We start from the raw sequence: 6,280 nt of genomic DNA, 5'->3' as shown, positions 1-6,280 counted from the left end.
AGTATCTGAAAAACAGCCAAATATTTGATAATTAAACAACACCCATATTTGAAAGAGGAAATCACAAAGAAATATAAATACATTTTGAATTGAATTTAAAAAGCATATATATCAAAACTTATGGAATTCACCTAAACCAGTGCATCAAGGGAAATTTGTACCATAAATGCTTTTATATAAGAAGATTAAAAAGATCTCATATTAATTATCTATGATTTAATCTTATGAAGGAAGAAAAAAAAGGCAAACTAAATGAGAAGAAAACCAGATAGGAAGAGACCTTCAAGACAGTGGAGGAGTAAGATGTGAAGATCACCTTACTCCCCATAAATACATCAAAAATATATCTACATGTGGAACAACTCCTACAGAATACCTACTGAACCCTGGCAGAAGTCCTCAGACTTCCCAAAGGCAAGAAAATCCCCACATACCTGGGTAGGGCAAAAGAAAAAACAGGGTCAAAAGAATAGGGATGTGACCCACACCTCTGGGAGGGAGCTGTGAAGGAGAAGAAGTTTCCAAACACTAGGGAGCCGCTTCACTGGTGGGGGCAGTGGGTGGTTGCAGGAGAATGATCAGAGCCACAAAGGAAAGTGCAGCAACACGGGTGCAAAGGGCAAAGCAGAGAGATTCTGGCACAGAGGATCGGTGCCGACCAGCACTCACCAGCCCAAGAGGCTTGTCTGCAAACTCACTGGGGCAGACAGCTGCTGGGAGCTGAGGCTCGGGCTTCAGTTGGATCCCAGGGAGAGGACTGGGGTTTGCTGCGTGAACACAGCCTGAAGGGGGCTAGTGCATCACGGCTAGCTGGGAGGGAGTCCGGGAAAAAGTCTGGAGCTGCCGAAGAGGCAAGAGACTTTTTCTTGCCTCTTTGTTTCCTGGTGCACGAGGATAGGGGATTAAGAGCACCACTTAAAGGAGCTCCAGAGATGGGCGCGAAGTGCAGCTATCAGCGCGGACCCCACAGGTGGGCATGAGACGCTAAGGCTGCTGCTGCAGCCACCAAGAAGCCTGTGAGCAAGCACAGGTCACTATCCACACCTGCCCTCCCAGGACCCTGTGCAGCCCGCCACTGCCAGTGTCCCGTGATCCAGGGACAACTTCCCCAGGAGAATGCATGACGTGCCTCAGGCTGGTGCTACGTCATGGTGGCCTCTGCTGCCGCAGGCTCGCCCTGTATCCGTACCCTTCCCTCCCCCCGGCCTGAGTGAGCAGAGCCCCCAAATCAGCTGCTCCGTTAACCCCGTCCTGTCTGAGCAAAGAACAGACGCCCTCAGGCGACCTACACACAGAGGTGGGTCCAAATCCAAAGCTGAACCCCGGGAGCTGTGTGAACAAAGAAGAGAAAGGGAAATTTCTCCCAGCAGCCTCAGGAGCAGTGGAGTAAATCTCCACAATCAACATGATGTACCCTGCATCTGTGGAATACCTGAATAGACAACGAATCATACCAAATTGAGTAGGTGGACTTTGGGAGCAAAGGTATATTTTTTTTTTTCCCGCTTTTTTCTGAGTGTGTGTGTGTATGCTTCTGTGTGTGATATTGTCTGTATAGCTTTGATTTTACCATTTGTCCTAGGGTTCTGTCTGTCCGCTTTTTTAGTGGGTTTTTTTGGTATAGTTTTTAGCACTTGTTATCATTGGTGTAATGGTATTTTGGTTTGGTTGCGGTCTTCTTTCTTTCTTTTATTTTTAAATTTTTTAAAATAATTCTTTATTAATTTCATTTTAATAACTTTATTTTATTTTAAATAATTATTATTTTACTTTATTTTATTTTATTTTATCTTCTTCCTTCTTTCTTTCCTTTTTTTTTCTAACTTTTATTCTGAGCCGTGTGGATGACAGGCTCTTGGTGCTCCAGCCAGGAGTCAGCGCTGTGCCTCTGAGGTGAGAGAGCCAAGTTCAGGACATTGGTGCACAAGATTCCTCCCAGCTGCACGTCATATCAAATGGTGAAAATCTCCCAGAGATCTCCATCTCAACGCCAAGACCCAGATCTACTCAATGACCAGCAAGCTCCAATGCTGGACACCCTATGCCAAACAACTAGCAAGACAGGAACAGAGGTACACCCATAGCAGAGAGGCCTAAGATCATAATAAGGCCACAGACACACCAAAACACACCACCAGACGTGGACCTGCCTACCAGAAAGACAAGATCCAGCCTCATCCACCAGAACACAGGCACTAGTCCCCTTCACCAGAAAGCCTACAAAACTCACTGAACCAACCTTAGCCACTGGGGGCAGACACCAAAAAAAAACGGGAAATGCCAACCTGCAGCCTGTGAAAAGGAGACCCCAAACACAGTAAGTTAAGCAAAAGGAGAAGACAGAGAAACACACAGCAAATGAAGGAACAAGGTAAAAACACACCAGACCAAACAAGTGAAGAGGAAATAGGCACTCTACCTGAAAAAGAATTCAGAATTATGATAGTAAAGATGATACAAAATCTTGGAAATAGAATGGAGAATATTCAAGAAACGTTTAAAAAGGACCTAAAAGAACTAAAGAGCAAACAAACAGTGATGAACAACACAATAAATGAAATTAAAAATTCTCTAGAAGGGATCAAGAGCAGAAAAACTGAGGCAGAAGAACGGATAAGTGACCTGGAAGATAAAAGAGTGGAAATAACTACTGCAGAGCAGAATAAAGAAAAAAGAATGAAAAGAATAGAGGACAGACTCAGAGACCTCTGGAACAACATTAAATGCACCAACATTCGAATTATAGGGGTCCCAGAAGAAGAAGAGAGAGAGAAAGTGTCTGAGAAAATATTTGAAGATATTATAGTTGAAAACTTCCATAATACGGGAAAAGAAATAGTTAATCAAGTCCAGGAAGCACAGAAAGTTCCATAGAGGATGAATCCAAGGAGAAACACACCAAGACACATATTAATCAAACTATCAAAAATTAAATACAAAGAAAAAATAATAAAAGCAACAAGGGAAAAACAACAAATAACTCACAAGGGAATTTCCATAAGGTTAGCAGCTGATCTTTCAGCAGAAACTCTGCAAGCCAGAAGGGAGTGGCAGGACATATTTAAAGTGATGAAGTGGAAAAACCTACAACCAAGATTACTCTACCCAGCAAGGATCTCATTCAGATTTGACAGAGAAATTAAAACATTTACAGTTAAGCAAAATGTAAGAGAATTCAACACCACCAAACCAGCTTTACAACAAATGCTAAAGGAACTTCTCTAGGCAGGAAGCACAAGAGAAGGAAAAGACCTACTATAACAAACCCAATTAAGAAGATGGTAATAGGAATATACATATTGATAATTACCTTAAATGTAAATGGATTAAATGCTCCAACAAAAAGATGTAGACTGGCTGAGTGGATACCAAAACAAGACCCGTATATATGCTGTCTACAAGAGACCCACTTCAGACCTAGGGACACATACAGACTGAAAGTGAGGGGATGGAAAAAAATATTCCATGCAAATGGAAATCAAAAGAAAGCTGGAGTAGCAATTCTCATATCAGAAAAATAAACTTTAAAACAAAGACTATTACAAGAGACAAAGAATGACACTACATAATGATCAAGGGATCAATCCAAGAAGAAGATATAACAATTGTAAATATATATGCACCCAACATAGGAGCACCTCAATACATAAAGCAAATGCTAAGAGCGATCAAAGGTGAAATTGAGAGTAACACAATCATAGTAGGGGACTTTAACACCCCACATTCACCAATGGACACATCATCCAAACTGAAAATCATTAAGGAAACACAAGCTTTAAGTGATACATTAAACAAGATGGACTTAATTGATATTTATAAGAAATTCCATCCAAAAACAACAGAATACACTTTCTTCTCAAGTGCTCATGGAACATTCTCCAGGATAGATCATATCTTGTGTCACTAATCAAGCCTTGGTAATTTTAGGAAAATTGAAATCATATCAAGTATCTTTTCTGAGAACAGCACTGTGAGACTCAATATCAATTACTGGAAAAAATCTGTAAAAAATACAAACACATGGAGGCCAAAAAATACACTCCTTAATAACCAAGAGATCACTGAAGAAATCAAAGGGGTAATGAAAAAATACCTAGAAACAAATGACAATAAGAACATGATGACACAAAACCTATGGGATGCAGCAAAAGACGTTATAAGAGGGAAGATTTTAGGAATACAATCCTACCTTAAGAAACAAGGAACACCTCAAATAAACAACCTAACCTTACACCTAAAGCAAATAGAGGAAGAAGAACAAAAAAACCCTAAAGTTAGCAGAAGGAAAGAAATCATAAAGATCAGATCAGAAAGAAATGAAAAAGAAATGAAGGAAGCAATAGCAAAGATCAGTAAAAATAAAAGCTGGTTCTTTGAGAAGATAAACAAAATTGATAAACCATTAGCCAGACTCATCAAGAAAAAGAGGGAGAAGAGTCAAATCAATACAATTACAAATGAAAAAGGAGAAGTAACAAATGGCACTGGAGAAATACAAAGGATCATGAGAGATTACTACAATCAAATATATGCCAATAAAATGAACAACCTGGAAAAAATGGACAAATTCTTAGAAATGCACAACCTTCCGAGACTGAACCAAGAAGAAACAGAAAATATGAACAGACCAATCACAAGCACTGAAATTGAAACTGTGATTAAGAATCTTCCAATAAACAAAAGCCCAGGACCAGATGGCATCACAGGCGAATTCTATCAAACATTTAGAGAAGAGCTAACACCTATCCTTGACAAACTCTTCTGAAATATAGCAGAGGGAGGAACTCTCCCAAACTCATTCTACGAGGCAACCATGACCCTGATACCAAAACCAGACAAAGATGTCACAAAGAAAGAAAACTACAGGCCAATATCACTGATGAGCATAGATGCAAAAATCCTCAACAGAATACTAGCAAACAGAATCCAACAGCACATTAAAAGGATCATACACCATGATCAAGTGGGGTTTATCCCAAGAATGCAAGGATTCTTCAATATACGCAAACCAATCAATGTGATACACCATATTAACAAACTGAAGGAGAGAAACCATATGATCATCTCAATCGATGCAGAGAAAGCTTTCAACAAAATTCAACACCATTTATGATAAAAACCCTGCAGAAAGTAGGCATAGAGGGAACTTTCCTCAACATAATAAAGGCCATATATGACAAACCCACAGCCAACATCATCCTCAATGGTGAAAAACTGAAAGCATTTCCACTAAGATCAGAAACAAGACAAGGTTGCCCACTCTCACCACTATTATTCAACATAGTTTTGGAAGTTTTAGACACAGCAATCAGAGAAGAAAAAGAAATAATAAGAATCCAAATAGGAAAAGAAGAAGTAAAGCTGTCACTGTTTGCAGGTGACATGATACTCTACATAGAGAATCCTAAAGATGCTACCAGAAAACTACTAGAGCTAATCAATGAATTTGGTAAAATAGCAGGATACAAAATTAATGCACAGAAATCTCTGGCATACCTATATACTAATGATGAAAAATCTGAAAGTGAAATTAAGAAAACACTCCCATTTACCATTGCAACAAAAAGAATAAAATATCTAGGAATAAACGTACCTAAGGAGACAAAAGTCCTGTAGGCAGAAAATTATAAGACACTGATGAAAGAAATTAAAGATGATACAAATAGATGGAGAGATATGCCATGTTCTTGGATTGGAAGAATCAACATTGTGAAAATGACTCTACTACCCAAAGCAATCTACACATTCAATGAAATCCCTGCTCAAATTGCCACTGGCATTTTTCACAGAACTAGAACAAAACATTTCACACTTTGTATGGAAGCACAAAAGACCCCGAATAGCCAAAGTAATCTTGAGAGCGAAAAATGGAGCTGGAAAAATCAGGCTTGCTGACTTCAGAGTAAACTACAAAGCTACAGTAATCAAGACAGTATGGTTCTGGCACAAAAACAAAAATATAGATCAATGGAACAGGATAGAAAGCCCAGAGATAAACCCATGCACATATGGTCACCTTATGTTTCATAAAGGAGGCAAGACTATACAGTGGAGAAAAGACAGCCTCTTCAATAAGTGGTGCTGGGAAAACTGGACAGGTACATGTAAAAGTATAAAATTAGAACACTCCTTAACACCATACACAAAAGTAAGCTCAAAATGGATTAAAGACCTATATATAAGGCCAGACACTATAAAACTCTTAGAGGAAAACATAGGCAGAACACTCTATGACATAAATCACAGCAAGGTCCTTTTTGACCCACCTACTAGAGGAATG

Source organism: Balaenoptera ricei, chromosome X (genome assembly GCF_028023285.1).
Source record: "Balaenoptera ricei isolate mBalRic1 chromosome X, mBalRic1.hap2, whole genome shotgun sequence".
NCBI lineage: Eukaryota > Metazoa > Chordata > Mammalia > Artiodactyla > Balaenopteridae > Balaenoptera > Balaenoptera ricei.
This window is presented reverse-complemented; position numbering follows the sequence as displayed.